Genomic DNA, 20,050 nt, shown 5'->3' with positions numbered 1-20,050 from the left:
AGGGCTCACCACCTGGGCAAGGAAATGAGACAGGGAAGTGAAGAGACGTCAACAATTTATGCTACAGAAATTCAAGGGGTGAGAAATCCCTGATCACTATGGAAGTGTAAGCACAAAGTGTGGTTTCTTAACTCAACCAAGAAGGAATAATTGGTTCTGTTTACTGTTTCCTAACCAAGTATATTTTTTGGTAATTTTGAAGACTGTCGCTTTGATAGAAAAATATTAAATTAAAAAATCTCATTAGTTGATAGGAACAGTGCCTGCTGGATTGTAAATTTATTGAAAGGTGGCCGGTGCTAACCAGCACTCTGACACATAGAAGTCCCATCACTCATTAAATATTTATTAAATAAGTGGATGAAAGATAACATCATGAGCACAATATTTGAATCATTGCTAGTCATTACAATATTATTTTGTATTTAGTTGTCATATTCATCAGTATAGCTTCTGTCATAGTCATTTGGAGATGAAACATATTTTAATTAATATGTGCCCACTTCATTCTGAGGCTCTGTAGGTGGCACTCCCCAGGGGAAAGTCCCTAAAAGTGAGTCACTGTGATTATTCATGTCCTGTGGCATCAGTCTTTGAAACTAATATCTACAGGAAATAAATACCAGGAATGTGAATGCAGATGCTTTGGGAAGACCACTAATCCTGCTATGATAAGTAACTGGGCAGTTATTCAAGTGGGGTGTTTTTAGTGCCATGGAAACAGACAGAGTCGGTGTTTTCCAAGGGAAAGTGTTTTAAATCCAGAGTCCTACCTAATCTGGATATAAATATGCTGACTGTTATGAATCTAGCTTCCTAAACCAAGCCCTACCTTAATTTCCTCATATGTGAGATAAAGGTCACCCACCACAGTCTGGTGTGAATTCATGGCAATTAAGGTTCTTACTTAGAAGAAGTCATTATTTTTATTCCCATCTGGGCAAAAGTCAAGTTCAAAGTCAGAGTTGTATCAGGGTTCAGCTTCTGTGATCAGTCAGACCATTTCTGTTTAGAAGTGAGTTTTCTAAAGTAAGTGCTAAGTATTTTAAGCAAAGAAACCCAGCTGTGAAAATACTGCTAACATTTGTACAGTTGTTTTATATGTGGATTTATTTTTACTTGCACTTACTTTAGTGCGATTCTTTGCAGAGAAGTTCCCCTTCCCCTCCTCTCCTTCCCAGTCCCTGCCTCTGGCCGCCTCTCGTGGGTCATTTGAGAAATGACAGTCTCTCTCTCTCTAATCCTTACGGGTCACAAGTGTTCTGCATCATAACACACCCTTGACTAATTAGCATTAATAAGTGATGCTGGGAGAAAGAACCCTGGAGAAAAAGCAGAAGGCTTGTTTTTGCCAAATTGGAATTGACCCAGATAGCAAAATTTTCCAGCGTACTTTCTTACTCTCTTGCCTCTTGTGTGTTCTTGCTGCCTAAACATACGTTTCTGACATGAGGTCTTGGACAGCCCGTGCAATACACTGCCCTGCATACCTTTTGTTCCAGGGGGCATGGGGACTTTATTTATTTAATAAACTTTTCCTAAACTGTTTGCCGTGTGCAGGCCATAAGGGATAATAAGACATCATTTCTGCTTCCTACCTCTTTACGTTGTTTTAGCAGAGATATAGTAAAGAGATATCTAACTATATATTAGTTATTGAGCACCTACCGTGTGAAAGGCATTGGGCGAGGTACAAATAGAAGAGCCCTGCAGAATAAACAGAACTTCAATAGGCAGGGAACCAAAATAGGACAGGCCAGGTAGGCTGCGCAGCAAAAGGAAAAGCTCAGCCGGGCGCGGTGGCTCATGCCTGTAATCCCAGCACTGTGGGAGGCCGAGGCGGGTGGATCACGAGGTCAGGAGATCGAGACCATCCTGGCTAACACAGTGAAACCCCGTCTCTACTAAAAATACAAAAAATTAGCCAGGTGTGGTGGCGGGCGCCTGTAGTCCCAGCTACTCGGGATGCTGAGGCGGGAGAATGGCTTGAACCCAGGAGGCGGAGGTTGCAGTGAGCCGAGATCGCACCACTGCACTCCAGCCTGGGCGACAGAGCGAGACTCCATCTCCAAAAAAAAAAAAAAAACAAAAACAAAAACAAAAAAACAAACAAAAAAAAGGAAAGCTCAAAGGTAGGAAAGTAAAGGGCCAATTACAGGGCTCTGGGTAGGGAATCCGAAGCAAAAGGGCTTAGTGGGAACTTCTGGGTCTATAACCAAAAGCAAGGTTTCAAAGAGATATTTACTCCATCCATGTTCATAGCAGCCATATTCATAATAGCCAAAACAAGGAAGCAACCCAAACGGCCATCAGTGGATGAAAGGATAAACAAAATGTTATCTACACGTGAGTGGATTAGCCTTAAAAAGGAAGAAAATCCTGCCATATACTACAACATGGATAAGCCTTGAGGACAGGATGCTAATGAAATAAGCTACTCATCAAAAGAAAATACTGCATGATTCCGCTTACATGATATAGTTGAGAAATCACAGTCATAGAAACAGAATGTAGAATGGTGGTTTTCAGGGGCTGTAGGGGAGGAGAGAAAGAGGAGTCATTGTTTAATGGGTATAGAATTTTAGTTTTACAGGACAAAAAGTTATGGACATGGATGGGGTGATGGATGTGCATTATGAATGTATTTAGTAACACTAAACTGTACACTTAAAATGGTAAAAATTGTAAATTTTACGTGTATTTTACCACAATAAAAAAGAACGGAAAAAAATGGGCATAGTGGAAAAACTCAGGGTTCAAATCCTACCTCTTTCCCTTATGCACTGATTCTTCATATACAGACTAAAAATAACAATTGCACTTTTCAGGGCTGTCGTAGGTATTTAAGAAAATCCACTTAATACATGCAGGCGGAGGTTAAAGATAGTTTTTCGTATTAGTCAGTTTGACTATAACAAAAAATTTATGAAGGAGAACATGGAAAATGAGGTGGCAAAAGCAGTTTAGAGCCTCAAGTGAAATGCCTTGGATGCCTCTGTATAAAATGGAGCTTTATTCTGTGAACAGTGAGGAACCATTGATGGTCAGTGAACAAAAGAGTGATATGGTCATGGAGCTGTTTTCAGAACAATGAGGAATGGATTACGAGCAGGGAGAGAAGGGGCTCACCAAATAGCTGGCAATTGCTGCAGTGGCTCTGCTGAGAAAATGGAAAGGAAAAGGTTTATTTGCAGTGGCGGTACTTTGCTATGGGAACATTTTTATTCTACTTTAAATAAAATTCAAAGTTATATCAAGAAAACTTCAGGTAAAATGTAAATAAGTTAATGTTTTCCATGCTTGATCCACTCCCAATTTTTTATCAAACACTACATGTTTGGTGACAAAATGTAAATGTGATGTGGCATCCTTCCATCAGTACACACTTTGTGTGTTAACAAAAAGCAAGACCCTGATTTCATAAATCCCAGATCAGACAGCACCTCAGGTTCTGGAAGCCTTCTGCCTCTAAGAGACCATCCAGCTTTCAAGGGTCCACACAGATCTAAGTGAAAGACTATAGGAATAATCATTTTGGAACCAGGTTACCTCAAAGACTTTCAGATGTTTATTTGGACATTTAGGCACATTTGGAAGAGAGCAGCATAATGTCCCCAAAGAGGAAATCATTGAATAAAGGCATGTGTTAAAAAGAATTGTGCAGCCATTAAAATCGTGTGTTTATGAAACAATGCTGATGGTATATGAAATAAACTAACCTAGGAAAAAATGTTCATTAGGTTATCATTTCTCTTACAAAGTTAAACATATATTAACATACTGTTATGTGTATAGGTAAAGAACTGAAAGAACACACATTACTTTTTTTTTTTTGAGACACAGTCTCGCTCTGTCACAAAACTGAAGTGCAGTGGCACAATCTCGGCTCACTGTAACTTCTGCCTCCCGGGTTCAAGCGATTCTCCTGCCTCAGCCTCCCGAGTAGCTGGGAGTACAGGTGCATGCCACCGTGGCCAGCTAATTTTTATATTTTTGGTAGAGACGAGGTTTCACCATGTTGGCCAGGGTCTGGATCTCTTGACCTCGTGATCCACCTGCCTTTGCCTCCCAAAGTGCTGAGATTACAGGAGTGAACTACCGCCCCCAGCCCACATTATATTTTTAACAGCGATTGTCTATGACTGAAGAAATTATGATGGTTTTAAATGAGAGATTACAAACTGAGAGCTTAAGGTTGCATTTGACTTCTAGACATTTTTGTTCACTTAACCTTTTCTGTTCCGTTACCCCTCTTTACGCTATTCTCCAAGGACCTACTCACTTTGTGTATATTTAGATTACCTGCCTGAGCACTGTAGGTGTTCCTGGGTGAATTTGTCACCTTTGCACTTTTCTACAACAAGCAGGCTTTAATTTTGTATAAGAAAAAGCAAAAGTTTTAATAATTAGTTTGAATTTGCAGTGTGCACATTAGAGTTAAAAAAATTTTCCTTTAAAAAAATTAGATAAATCACTGCAGTCTGGCCCGGGTGAAACAGTGAAACTCCGTCTCAAAAAAAAAAAAAAATTAGATAAATCATTTCCCTTCTACTGCCCTTAGTCCTAGGGTATGAGAAATAACAGCATACTTCCTATCATCCCCATAGGAGACTCCTCAGCTGATAGCTCTGGGTATGACCAGCTGCACCTCAACCCTTGTTTTTGAAGGTTCTAAACATTCTGATCTTAACACTTGGGGTAGAAAACCAGAGTAAAATATTTATCTATGCATGATGGTCAGTATTTAAAGTGGGAGAATAATAAAATTATTATTCAATACATGCAATTTCGGAAGGTGTAGAATCTTTAAAAATATGAATTGCTTGAGTGAGGAAAATCAAAGCAATTTTTGGTGGTGGTACATTCAATATCATTCGTTTAATCCAAGAACTTCATTTTACAAATTGGGAAATTAATAACCAAAGACATAAATCAGATAAGATTTGATTAATGAAATACTGAATAGAATACTAGGTAGATCTTATGCAGTGGTTACCGGGGACCAGGCCCTTGTCCTCGTGAGCTGCAGACTCATTCAATCCTCTCAGCAGCCTGCATGGCAGGTGTGACTTCTGCCATAGTGTTTGTTCTGTTTCCAAATATATTAACAGAGATGTACAGAAGCAGCAGTATAGACTTCAGAGCTGATGAAGACCTCATTGATCACCTTTCCCAATGTCCACATTTTATGAGTAAGGAAACAGAGGACTGTGCATATCTGATGACTTGCCCAAAGTCACTAGCTTCTAGGATTAAAATTCCAGCATCCTGGCTGTTTTCCAGGTGTTCTTTCATCACATTATGTTCCCTTCATCTGTGAACTGAAAAATAAATAAGTTAAGACTGGGCACGGTGGCTCACACCTGTCATCCTAGCACTTTGGGAGGCCGAGGCTGGCAGATCACCTAAGGTCAGGAGATCGAGACCAACCTGGCCAACATGATGAAACCCCGTTTCTACTAAAAATACAAAAATTTTCCGGGTGTGATGGTGCGTGCCTGTAGCCCCAGCTGCTCTGGAGGCTGAGGCAGGAGAATCGCTTGAACCCAGGAGGCTGAGGTTGCACTGAACCTAAATAGCGCGACTGCACTCCATACTAAGCGACAGAGCAAGACTCCATCTCAAAATAAATAAATAAATAAATAATAAAATAAATAAGTAGTTAAATTACTAACATTTTGACTTAATAAAGTAGGATGATATTAAGGAACTTTTTATTAAGGAAGTCAAGAAAAGCTATTATTGAAAAAATGAAGAATATATTTTAAAATTTTATAACAAGGACTGTGGTTAATAAAAATAAACAACCAAGTGTATTTTCATTCTATTCCTTGGAAAATATGAAGTACTATTCTTACTCAAAAATAAATAGATAACCTTAATAACCATACATCTATTATATAATTGAATGTAAAATTAAAAATCTTCCTCTAAGAAAACCCCAGACCCAGAATGTTTTCATTGGTGAATACAAGGGGTTGGAAAACTGACCTGTGGACCAAATGTGGCCCAACACATTTTTCTACAACCCACAAACAAAGGAGAGTTTTTGCAGTTTTAAATGGTTGGGAAGTAATTAAAAAAAATAGTATTTCTTGACATCCGAAAGTTATGTCATTCAGATTTAAGTACACATAAATGAAGTTTTGTAGAAACACAGCCATGCTTATTCATTTTTGTATTGTCATAGACAATACAACGGGAGCATTGAATAGTTGTGGCAGAGATGGTTTGGCCTATAAAGCTTAAAATATTTGCTATCTGATTTTTTTTAAAGGAGTTTTCTGATCCCTGAATTCTACCAGTGAAGGAATAAGTAATACCAACTTCACACAATTCTTCTGGAAAACAGAAGAGAACAATTTTCAACTTCAGTTTATGTAGCTACCAAAATATACACATGACATATACAGTCTTGTCCCTTGATATCCATGAGGGATTGGTTCCAGGACCCCCGTGGATACCAAAATCCAAGGACAGTCAAGTCTCTGATATAAAATGGCATAGCACTTGTATGTAACCTATGCACATCCTCCAGTATACTTTAAATCATGTCTATATTGCTTATAATACCTAATACAATGTAACTGCTACTTAACTGTTATACTGTATTTCTATGTGTACTATTTTTTACTGTTTTATTGCTATTTTTCCAAATATTTTTGATCCATGGTTTGTTGATTCTGCAAATGTGGAATCCTGAGATACAAAAAGCTGATCGTACACTGGGAACTATAGAACATGGCAAAGAGAAATTAGAAGACCCAAACAAATGAGTCGTCATGAACTGAAGGATTCAATATTATCAAAATGTCTATTCTGCTCAAATTGATCTATAGATTCAATGCAATCACAATCAGAATCCCAGAAAGTGGGGTTTTTGCTTATTTGTTTGTTTTGTGTTTTGGTAGAATTGCTAAGCTGATTTAAGAATTTATAAGGAAGTACAAAAGACCCAAAATGACCAAAATAGTTTTTGTTTGTTTGTTTGTTTTAATGAGATAGGGTCTCACTATGTTGGCCAGGTTGGTCTTGAAGTCTTGGCCACAAGCAATCTTCCCGCCTCAGTCTCCCCAAAATGCTAGGATTACAGGCATGAGTTACTGTGTCCAGCCACAGAATGACCAAAATAGTTTTGAAAAAGAAACAAAATTGGAGTTCTTATGTCATGGGATTTCAAGTTTTATTATAAAACTATAATAATCATGACAATGTGGTTAAGGCATAAGGATAGAGCCATAGATCAGTAAAACAGAATAGAGAGTCATAAAATAGTAACTCACATATTTGAACAATTGTTTTTCAACAAAGGATCCAAAGTAACTTAATGGAGAATAAAGAAAGGATAATGTTTTGAAAACTGTCACTGGAACAACTAGATATCCATATTTTAAATAGGAGGAAGGAAGGAAGGAAAGAAGGAAGGAAGGAAGGGAGGGAGGGAAGAAAATAGCAAATAATTTATATTCCTTCCCTCCCTTTCTCTCGCTCCCTCTTTGGGTACAAGAGAAAACATCTCTTCAGAATGCTATTTTGGATGATGAATAGGTTGTATGTTAAGAAGGGTTCTAACCACAGAGTAGGTGGGCATTGACGGAAGGACTAAAGAGTTTTATTCTTAGTATAAAGGCAACAGGACACATTGTAAAATGTTGAGTGGAAATGTGATATAACTGGAAGGGCATTTTAGAAAGCATTTTGAAATTGAAATATATAGGAAGGATTTAAATACGAAGAAATTAAAGTCATGGAGAGCAGTAAGGAAGCTTTTACTAATTCGAAGCATGAACACGGACGAGCTAGGACAGGGTGCTATTTTTGGGCATGTTCCCTCCCTTCCCTGTAAGGGGCAGACAAATCCTGGGAAGAACCAAATAACACATATGAAACGAAGAGGGCCATTTCCTGACAAAATAGATCAGGTATAAAAGGAGCTCCAGGGAGAAGAATATCAACAAAGAATCAAATAATAGAGGAAGACTTCATGGAGGCAGATTTAATTTGTGCCTTGAAGCAGGGTGGAATTGAGATGTATGAACTTCTATAATTGCACGAAGAAGGCAGAGCACTAGACAAAGAAAGAAAGTAAATGTGGTATTGTAACTTTGGCTTGATTATATTTTAAGGGAAGTAATTTAGGCAAAATAATGGTTTCCCCAAGGATTTCTCCATACTAATGTTAGGACCTGTGAATATCTCACCTTACATGCAAAAGGAACTTTGCCGTTGTGATTAAGGTTGAGGACTTTGAGATGGGGATATTATCCTTGATTATTTTAGTGAATCCAACGTAATCACATGAGTCCTTACAGTTCTAGAAGGTTAGAAGTCCAACACATGTTTCACTCCTTAATAATGTACTTGTGGCTGCTAGCATCCAAAGATATCCCCTGACAATTCCTCTTTTTTTTTTTTTTTTGCGTGTATTTGCCTTTGAATTCTGGGCCAAACTTGTGACTTCCTTTGGTCAACAGAATGCAGCAGAAATAATATTCTGAAACTTCTGAATTGAAATCTTAAAAGGATGATCAATGTCTACTTCCTGCCTTGTAGAATCTGGATGGCATGCTGTGAGGAGGCACAGGTAGCCCTTGGAGAGGCCCACGTGTAGAAGAACTGAGGCCCTAGGCCAATAGCCAAAGTTAAGCTTCCCATTCAACACCCAGCGCCAATTGTCAGCTATGTGGGTGACTTTCCAGCCACCATCGCATAACGGCACATTATGCAGTTATAGGCAGTCAAACCAGAATTACTCTTAAAATGTTCCTTTCTCATTCTTTTAAAAACATTTCATATTTTCTTCCAGAAGTGTATGTTTTCTAAATTGTAAGCATTTTAATGGCAAGGACTCTATCTTGTTTAAATTAATATTTCAAGAATTAGCCTATGACTGGCACATAAAAGCTACTCAAAACTATTAAAAGAATGAAGAGTGAATGAATGAGTATTTAACCTATAATTGGAAGGAAAAAAATACAGTGTATTAAAAATAAAAATATAATAATTAAAATAAAGTGCTCAGTTAAGCTTGGAATCAGAATTTTTCACCTGGGGATTTTATCCAAACCCAACCCACAGTATTGCCATTAAAACTAAGAAATACACACCACTTCATCCCAATCCTAGCATGCACTAGTAATGTGTCTTAATTCCCATTCCCAAGGCAACTCAGTTCTTGGGTCATTCTGTATATTCATTTGTGTCCTGTTCAGCAGTTCTAAGTATACTCAACAAAGCATGATACAAAGAGCAGCTCAAATGGTTATGCTTGTTGGTTGGTTTTTTTATCCGAAAAAAAAGGGCCTGTCTTCAGACATTTTTTGGAAATAAAATGCTCTCCTCCAATTGTTGGAAATAATATTTGTCCGTAGGTTTCAAACAGGAATCTCAGAAGTTTTTAATTATTGTGTATTATTTCTTCTTTATAATGCCCTGAGCTCACAAGAAAAAAAAAAAAAAAGAGGTCTGCCACTGTGGTTGGTATGCCAGTGAAGCCTGTTGTGAACTCTCGAGTATAATATAAACCTCTGCTGAACACATAAAATTCTTGGCTTCCGAGAGGAGTCTTGTAGAAAGAGCACTGTGTTTGCTTCCAACATAGTTATTCTATTCAGAACTCTAATCCCAAGTCACCTTTAAAAGACCAAGTCCAAAGAAAATTGACACAGTTCACATTTTTTAAATTAAAGAACAATTTCTACTCTTTTTATAGTTGACAAGAGTATTGTAGTGTTGTCTTATTAGTAGTGAATAATTCTAGAATACATAAATAGTTCACTTTATAAAAATCTTTTAGGTGACGCTGCCAGATCGGGATGAAAATCCAAAGACTGGAAACAACTGAACTTCCCAAGTGAAATTAGCTGCGGAATGACCCAGATGGGGAGAATCGAATACCAAATTTTTTTTTGAAGTTTGAGAAAAGTATCAGGATGATCACTCAGGCTTAAAGAAATAAAAGCAGCAGGGTCTAGGCTGGCGAATCTTAGTCATTCTGACAATGAAAGGCTAATGGCATGATCTCTGGAGTCAGAACCCTTGACAAGCATTCCAGCTGCATCTCTTGCAAACTGTATGGAGGATAAACATGACATTGAATGGATGATCAATAATTATTAGGTTGATGCAATGGCAAAAACCGCAATAACTTTTGCACCAATCTAATATTGGCTGTCAGGAGTCTGCACATGAAACCATACAAAACAAAAAAGTCCAGAGAAACAAAAGAAGTCAAGGTTGATTATGCTTTTCTCTGTTTATTATCTCAATCACAAAGACCCTTAGATTGATCTTTAAAAATCTTAAGCAGAGTATAGTCCAAAGGGAAAATAGAAGAACAAAGAAAGTAAAAGAATCCGATGGATAAATTACCTAAGATTAGAACATGGCACCACATGCATCTTGCATGACAAGAAGAATATCAGATTTTATGGAGAAGGCATATTGTACACATCTCCTTATCCTCCTGTAACTCACAGGTATAGGAGAGCCCCCAGGATTTAGAATTTATGAAATTACTGATGACAAATCAAGAGTTGCAAGCAGAAAGAAGTCTCATGCTCTAGATCCCCAAGGATATTGCAAAAAAAGACATTTCAAATATGGAGACAAATATGAAAAGGAATACACGTGGCATGAGTATGCTTATTCTCCCATGTTGTATGGTGGTGATGGGAAAGGCAATGATGAGTAGACGTGGTGGGCCTTGGAACCGTATTGATTTAAGAAGGATGTGGCTGATGAAAATGATGTGAGTCGGTTGAGTCAGATAAACGATGTGTATGCTCCTAGTTATGTCATTTTACCTATCTCACTTTCTGTTGCGCCTCTGTGAAATAAAAGAATGAAACTCAATTGCTGTTAAACTGTCTTGAAAAAGCAAGGGTTCTAAGGAAGGGCTTCTTTTCATTTGGGTTCTCCAAAAGTAGATCCCAAGATAAGGATTTTCATATAAGTTATTTATTTGGAAGTTAATCCCAGAAATTGTGGTCTTGGAATGGAGAAGTGAGACAGGGAAGTGAAGTAAGTCCATAAAGTGTGAGTTATCAAGAAAGTTACCCCTGTGAGCAGCTTGAAAGGAATGTTCCTGTGGAACACAGAAACAATGAGAAACAGCAGTTTTTAAACTTTTCCTTTACCATCTTAAAATTTGTTGAGGACCTGAAAAAGCTGTTGTTTGTGTTGGTTATATCTAAAAATATTGTTGACATTAGAAATTAAAACTAAGACAATTCTAAATTATGTACTTATTAATTTTAAAATAATTCTAAACACATTACATGTTAAGCAATGCCATTTTATTAAAAATGGTTACATCTTCTAATACCAAAAATGTGAGAATGGCATGTTTCATAATTTTTGCAAATTTCTTTAATACCTAGTCTAATAAAAAACAAATTCTCCTATGCTCTTTTGCATTCAATCTGTTGCTATATATTTTCGCTAACATAAAGCTTGCTTCAGACAGATATGTGGTTGCAAAAGAGGAGTCTTTTAATATCCCCTCAGATGGTTGTGTATAATCTTCTTTGATACTACACCAAAACTTGACAAGTAACAATGTCTCAAAGGTTAGTTTCAGTGTGGCAATGTGCATGAAATTTTTGTACTCTATTTCATTAAAATCCATTTTTTAAAATATTGCACTTTAAACAAATCTTGTACCCATGTTGGATTGTGTAATATCATGCATTAGTCATATGGAAATTATTAGTTACCTTGGGCAAATATTGTAAATGTTACCATATTTCATTATACAACTTTAAAAAATTCCATTCATGAATATCTTCACTCATCTCATCAGAAAAAGCCTTTAAGCACTGGGAAGTCATCAAGCTCACAGTGGTAGATGTAAGTTTTCCAAAATTCTAATTTTCTCTTGAAAGCTCGGATTTTATTATTGGCAACAAATACTGTCAATGATTTCTTTGAAGTGATAGCCTCATTTCATTAATTTTCTAAAAACTTGTCTACCAAGTACTCAAGTCTGAATAACCGCAGTTTGTCCATTCTTTCAACTCCATCACAAAATTGCCTTTCTTTGAAATAACCATCATACTTCATTATGCTGCAGAAGTGCTTTATACATAGCTCTTAGCTTATTATCTATTTTTACAATTTGTATTTGAGGGTCAATATTAAATAAATTGTAATAATTTTTTTACCGCTTCATCAAGGATATTCCTTGTGAACCTTCTCCACAATACATTTTGGAAAATTTTTTAATCACACCAAAAAGAAATCCTGTAGCCTCTAATATTTACTGCCATTTTCTTTCAACCCAAAGCCCTAGACAACCAGTAATCTACTTTCTACCTCTATATGTTTGCCTATTCTGGACGTGTTACATAAATGGAATCATGTAGATTTTTGTGACTGGCTTTTTTCACTTAGCATAATGTTTTCAACATTCATCGACATTGTAGCTCATATCAGTATTTCATTGCTTCTACTTGTTTAATAATATTCTATTATATGGATATGCCACATTTTATTTTTCCATTCACCAGTTGATGGACATTTGGGTTGTTTCCACTTTTGGGATCTTTTTTTTTTTTTTTTTTTTTTTGAGACGGAGTCTCACTCTGTCACCCAGGCTGGAGTGCAGTGGCGCCATCTTGGCTCACTGCAAGCTCCACCTCCTGGGTTCACGCCATTCTCCTGCCTCAGCCTCTCCGAGTAGCTGGGACTGCAGGCGCCCGCCACCACGCCCGGCTAATTTTTTGTATTTTTAGTAGAGACGGGGTTTCACCATGGTCTCGATCTCCTGACCTCGTGATCTGCCCGCCTCGGCCTCCCAAAGTGCTGGGATTACAAGCGTGAGCCACCGCGCCCGGCCTAGTTTTGGGATCTTATGAATAATGCTGCTATGAACATTTGTGTATAAGTTTTTGTGTGAACATATGTTTCCATTTCTCTCAGGTGTATACCTAGGAGTAGAATTCCTAGGTCATGTGGTAACTCTATGTTTAACCTTTGGTAAACTGCCAAACTGATTGCCAAAGAGGCTATACCAATTTACATTGTGACCAGTAATATATGAGTGTTTGAATTTTTCACATTCTTAGCACCACTTGTCATTATGTCTCTTTGATGATAGACATCCTTGAGGGTGTGAAGTCACATCTAGTTGTGATTTTGATTTGTATTTCTTTGATGGCTAATGATGTTGAGCATCTTTACACGTGTTTATTGACCATTTTCTTTGGAGAAATGTCTATTCAGATTATTAGCCCATTTGTTGCTGTTGTTGCTAAACTCTTATTTTTATTGGTAATAACAATTTTATATTTTATGTATAATAATCAAATTGGGGTAATTGGAATATCCATCACCTCAAACATTTATCATTTCTTTGTGTTGGAAACATTTCAAACCTCTTCTAACTATTATAAAATATATAATACATTATTATTAACTATGACCACACTACTGTAGTATTAAACAGTGGAACTTATCTATCTAACTGTATGTTTGTACCTATTAGCCAACCTCTCTTCATCTCCCATTGCCCCCAATCCTTCTCAATCTGTAGTAACCATCATTATACTGTCTACTTCCATGAGATCAATTATTTTTGCTCCCAAATATGAGTGAGAACATGTAATATTTGTCTTTCCATGCCTAGTTTAGTTCACTTAACATGATGACCACAGTTCCATCCATGTTGCTGCAAATGACAGGATTTCATTCTTTCTTATGGCTGCATAGTATTCCATTGTGTACATATACCACGTTTTCTTTATCCATTCATTCATTGATGAACACAGAGGTTAATTCCATATGTTGGCTATTGTGAATGATGCTGCAATAAACATGAGAGTGTGGATATCCCTTTGATATACTGACTTCCTTTCCTTTGAATAGATATCCAGTAGTGAGACTGCTGGATCATATGATAGCTTTTAGTTTTTTGACAAACCTGAATACCATTTTTCACAATGGCTGTACTAATTTACATTCTCATTAACAGGGTTTAAGAGTTCCCTTGTCTCCACATCTTTGCCAAAATTTGTTATTTTTTGTCTCTGGTAATAGCCATTCTGAGGTGAGATGACATGCATTTCTCTGATGTCAGTGATATCAAGCATTTTTTAATATGCCTGTTGGTCATTTTTTATGTGTTCTTTTGAAAAATGCCTATTCAGATTATTTGCCCACTTTTTAATGAGATTATTGTGATTTTTATTTTCTGGTGAGTTGGGTTCCTTGTATACTTTGGATGTTAGTTTCTGATTGGATGAGTAGTTCACAAATACTGTCTCCCATTCTACAGGTTATCTCTTCAGTCTTGATTATTTCCTTTGATGTACAGAAGCTTCTTAGTTTAATATAGTCCTATTTGTGTATTTTTGTTTTTGTTGCCTATGTTATGTAAGACTTAGCTATAAAATCATTGCTTAGACCAAATTCCTGAAATGTTTCTTCTATGTTTTCTTATGTTTTCTTCTAGTAGTTTTTTTTTGGGGAGTGGGGTGTGGGGAGAGGGTTTCAGTTTGTTGCCCAGGCTGGAGTGCAATGACATGATCTCGGCTCATTGCAACCTCTGCCTCACAGGTTCAAGTGATTTTCGTGCCTCAGCCTCCCCAGTAGCTGCACTACAGGCATTGCCCTGATGCCTGGCTAATCTTTGTATTTTTTGGTAGAGATGGGTTTCACCATGTTGGCCAGCCTGGTCTTGAACTTCAGACCTCAGGTGATCCCTGCACCTCGACCTCCCAAAGTGTTGAGCCTTCTAGCAGCTTCTTTTTGTTTGTTTGCTTGTTTTGACGGAGTATTGCTCTGTCACCCAGGGTGAAGTGCAGTGGCGCGATCTTGGCTCACTGCAACCTCTGCCCCCTGGGTTCAAGCAATTCTCCCCCTGCCTCAGCCTCCCAAGTAGCTGGGACTACAGGTTCATGCCACCATGCCCGGCTAATTTTTGTATTTTTAGTAGAGACAAGGTTTTACCATGTTGGCCAGGCTGGTCTCTTAACACCTGACCTCAAATGATCCACCCACCTCGGCCTCCCAAAGTGCTGGGATTACAAGCATGAGCCACCGTGCCCGGCCTCTAGTAGCTTTATAACTTCAGGTGTTATGTTTAAGTCATTGATTCATTTTGATTTGATTTTTTTATACGGTAAGAAATAGGGGTCTAGTTTTATTCTTCTTCATATGAATATCCAGTTTCCCCAGCACTACATATTGATGAGCATGTCTTTTCTGAATTGTATGTTCCTGACACCTTTGTCAAAATCAATTGGCTGAAATTCTATGAATTTATTTCTGGGTTCCCTCTTCTGTTCCATTGGTCTATGTGTCTGCTTTTATAACAATGACTCAACCTTTGGTTTATTTTTCTTTTATTCTTCTTCATTGTGGGAACTTCATGTTAGGGATGCAATGCTGGCCATGTTGGGGATTTATAAAACTTATTTTCTTTGAAATTTTTGTAATAAAACGAACAAATAAAATAAATAAAGGTGTTGCAGTTTGCCACAGGCACTCATGGCTAGCATTGCTGCTCAGTGTGATATAGCAACTTCTAGGCCTCTCCTGTAAGATTACACCAGAAGCTTGCTTGCTTGCTTTCTCTTTCTTTTCTTTCTTTCTTTCTCTCTTTCTCTCTTTCTCTTTCTTTCTTTCTTTCTTTCTTTTCTTTCTTTCTCTTTCTTTCTTGCTTTCTTGCTTTCTTGCTTTCTTGCTTTCTCTTTCTTTCTCTTTCTTTCTCTCTTTCTCTCTTTCTTTCTTTCTTTCTTTCTTTTCTTTCTTTCTTTCTTTCTTTTCTTTCTTTTCTTTCTTTCCTATACTTGGATCTGACTCTTGGAAGAGAACCATTAGCTGTCTAACTCAATCATTTGGTTGTGCTGGCCTCAGTGTCACTGAGTCTGGTATAAGATTGCCCCTTAATGAGGGAGGCAGACCAGGAAACCCTGTCTCATCTGGAGCAACAGTTGAAGGGGGCTCTGGGAAGGTAGGGAAATGTTTGAGAACCTGTCACCTGCCTAGAAAGAGCCATCAGAGCTCCCTGCACCTGCTTTGAGAGTTCCCTGGGGTTGTGGCAAAAGTAGCGGGGAATGGGAGTCTCTGGCTAGAAACCATTATGGAAAAAGTCATGGAAGGGCACACACCCCAGGCACAATCTTGAGCCTTTCTAGAAGAGTCAGCCTTGGACTCAGAGTATTTTTCAACATTTTACCTGTACAACCAAAGTGCTGGTCTAGAATGATTTAGGGTGATAAAAACAGCATCAATCCTTCTTATGTTTCCTTAATTAAAATCACACATATATACGTATGGGCAACAAGCAAATAAAAACTGGTCTTATTTCTTTTTTTCATACAAAAATAGCGTATCATCTTTACAAAAATTTAGAAAATATGCTGAAGCACATAATAATAACAATAATACCAAAAAAAGTAGATATAGTCTCATCACTCAAAGGTAAGCACTTGCAATATTTTGATGTTGTCTGTCTAGCCTTCCTTTTTAAATATATTTTGTATATATTGTGGAGTCATAGAACTGTTTTATAATCAGCTTTATTTTTTCATATAATACTATCTAGTAAACATTTGTCCAAGTCATTGAATACTACTCTACTATCATCATATTGTCCATACATTATCTCATTATTCAATAAAATGAGTTTTATTTCCTTCTCAAATGTTTTAAACTTTCTAAGAGTCAGCTTTCTTATCTGGCACACCTATTACAGGTATTTTGAAGATTCATTAAAACCAGCAGCAGAACACCTGTCATAATAACCACTCAGAGAGCATAACTTGTTGGTGTTACTTCTATTTGTACCACTTTCCTATTGCCATGTTTTGAAATTATTCCTTTTTGTAAATACAAATCCATAATTGTTTTTAGACTAAATAACAAAATAGATTTATAGAATCAAGGATTTTTTTTTTTTTTTTTTTTTTTTTTGAGATGGAGTCTCGCTCTGTCTCCCAGGCTGGAGTACAGTGGCGCAATCTCGGCTCACTGCAAGCTGTGCCTCCTGGGTTCACGCCATTCTCCTGCCTCATTCTCCCAAGCGTCTGGGACTACAGGTGCCCGCCACCTCACCCGGCTAAGTTTTTGTATTTTTAGTAGAGACAGGGTTTCACCATGTTGGCCAGGATGGTCTCGATCTCCTGACCTCATGATCCACCCGCCTCGGCCTCCCAAAGTCCTGGGATTACAAGCGTGAGCCACCGCACCTGGCCAGAATCAAGGATTTTAAATGGAAAACTCTAGAGTGTTTTTCATTGCTCAACGAGCACAGTCTGAATATCTTCATGAGTATGTCTGTTCTAGATACCACAGTTATACGATGTGCACACAGAGGATATGGCTGGTACATGCCCATGCCAAAGGGAGTTAAAAGGGGTCATAAATGGACATGAAAACAAATTGGCTTTTATAGTTACCTCTTGATTTAAAAAAATACAAGGCAATAACCAAAATATACTTTCTATAACATTTTAAGGAAGACTTGGCTGTTTACATTGAACTGCTAATATAAGTTGATAGAATGGGAAGAAAATATATACTTGACTTGTGCACATTAGCCTGAGCATCTGAGCATAAAGTGCCACTTTATCAACACAAAGCCTATTTCATTTCAAGTTCCACTGCACTTCTTTTCTGTGCAGACATAAGATCATAAGATGAAGTTAGAGGAGAGAGGCAAGAATAGATTCCTTGAATTGTACAGGGCTCCATAATATAGTTATGAGAACTTTGAGAGTCATTATGAGAAAATAGATACAAATTCTGTCCTTAACTTTCAGCATGTAGCAAACTGATAAGAAAATGACAAGAATAACTAAAGAATGCTAACTGAAGTGCCATAAATATTGAGAACAGAGATGATAATAAGTTTCACAGAGAGCTGAGTCCCACAGGATGAAAAGAATTGAAATGTGCGTAGTTGATAGCACTGTATTCCAATCTAGGAGAATTGAATGAAAACAGGTAAAGAAGAATGAATTATGGGTGGTATGTACAGAAAGCCATAAAGAGTTTAGCTTGGTCAAAAGAAAGAGTGTGGAAAACAGATAATATTTTACTGAGCACTGACTATGTATGTGATAACTTCTGAGTAGAGGGCTTGATGTGGTTTCTTGCTTGAACTATACAATTCTGTAATAGATCATATCATGCTCATTTTGTAGATTGTGAAAATAGAAACCACTGAAGATTTCAGGCAAGAAAATTGATCATTTGAACTGTGCTCCTGGAAGATTAACTTGAGGTCAGCGTGCATGACCCAGTGTAATGGGGAATAATAGAGGTGGAAGGCCTTTCCATTGTAAAGGCCATGGCAATAGTCCAAATGACAGCTGAAGAAGATATGACTTAGAAGAGAAGATGAATGTGAGTGTGTTGCAGAGGTTGAATCCACGGGATTAGTAAGCCAATTGTGTGTGAGACGTAAGAAAAATAAGGATGTGAAGGTTTCACAGGTAAATGATTGCAACGATGATAGTGGCATAAAAAGAGGGAGAAGAGGAGGTCCCTGGGAGTGTCGATGGTGGAGTTAGTTTGGAATCTGCTAGGTTTGTAGAAAAGCCAGAGGTAGATCTCCATCAGATGATGGGTATGAGAAAGTAGAATCCAAGAGACAAAAATTTGGGAGTAGAAATGTAATAAGAGTTAATATTAGGCTAGTAGCTGGACACATTTCACAGAATTGGCCACTGCATGCAGTTGTGTCACAGAGATACAACAGGACAATCAAACTCCCAAAATTTGAATTTCCAGGATTATTTAAAATTTATCATATAACACTTCATCTCAAAATTGTTTAGTGAATTTTAATCAAATGAGAATAGCTGTTCAAACTATCATTCATTTTACTTTTGGGAAAAACTTTCATGTCAAAGCAATGAGGGGTGTGTGCATGTGTGTGTGTGTGTGTGCGCGCGCGCATGTGTGTGTGTAAGCATCTCACTTAACTCCCTTTGGGTCCATCCCTTCTCCCTGTGTATTCTGAGTATTGATAAGAGCAGAAAATATAAGTTGCTGCTGAGGAGGCCTTGAAGAGGCAGTATGCAAAATCACTTAGAAGCAGTACCTAAGCCATGGTTGAGTCAGACTACTCACATTGGCTAAATTGTGAAGATTTTCTTCTTATGTGGTGAGTCTTCCTAATGAGAAGCTTAAGAAATAAAGTTTATTTTGTGTATAAATGTTTCCACTTGATGTGTTTTTCTCCTAAAAACAAAATGCGATAAAAGCAATTTTCATGATATGTCTTTCAAAATTGAATTGCTGGTAGCGTTTTTCCCCAATTCCTAAAGTAAACAACTTCCTTTCAGATCTAAAATATAAATCATAATTGTGCTGTCTTTCTGGGGCTTCTGCCTTTTGTCAAATTAACAGCTCTCGAAAGAAGCGCATATTTTCAGCTGACCTGCAGTTGGACCTAACATTTCTTTCCCAAACTGTCAGACATTTTAGTCATGGAGGAGAGAGGACACACTTCCAGAATCTGCTGTGTGTGGCCCGGATCTTGTTCTCTGGCCCCAAGCAGTCTAATCGCTCTGCCTCACAGGGGCCGCTTTTGGCTAATGAATCCTTAGCTCCAAGTTTTTCCTTTTCCTAATGAGTGCTAATAAAATGCATTTAACTCCACTAATGCAACAAAAACTCAGCATTATTTCATTGTATCTACTTAATAAGAACCTTGTTTAATATCATATTACAGCCTGCTCAGCCAAAGCATTATACAGGGGGAAGTGGGACTGTGAGAAGGGAGTATCAAGTGCTCTAATTTAGACATTCCTCCTTAATATGCCCTGCAGTATTACGTGATTGCTTAATTCATTTAGCCGAACTAGTCTGATCCATCTGCCAACTGTTGTGTAAAATTTACTGCAATGCTAGGCAACCAGTCCCTCCACACAAGCTAGAAATATAGTATCGCTTTTCCTGGGACCAAGTTATTAACAGTTGTTTGGGGAGCGGCAACAGGCAATGGTGCAGATACTGTTACAAAAAGGAAGACCTTCTGGATGTGCCTCATTTTATAAAATGGTTACAGCAAATCCCATTTTTATTCATCAAAATGTGT

General features: G+C 37.6%; 1 long non-coding RNA gene across 1 annotated transcript; it reads left to right on the top strand.

Annotated features, from left to right (window-relative positions):
- The first annotated feature begins 2,506 nt into the window (after nucleotides 1-2,506).
- LOC115835087 lies at nucleotides 2,507-18,350 on the top strand. Its single transcript, XR_004030004.1, has 3 exons — nucleotides 2,507-2,584; nucleotides 3,077-3,078; nucleotides 18,338-18,350. It is a non-coding gene; the product is annotated as an uncharacterized LOC115835087 (long non-coding RNA).
- Nucleotides 18,351-20,050: the final 1,700 nt, after the last annotated feature.

Source organism: Nomascus leucogenys, chromosome 5, assembly GCF_006542625.1.
Source record: "Nomascus leucogenys isolate Asia chromosome 5, Asia_NLE_v1, whole genome shotgun sequence".
NCBI lineage: Eukaryota > Metazoa > Chordata > Mammalia > Primates > Hylobatidae > Nomascus > Nomascus leucogenys.
Note: the sequence above shows the minus strand (reverse complement) of the source record. Positions and strands in the feature narration are given on the sequence as shown.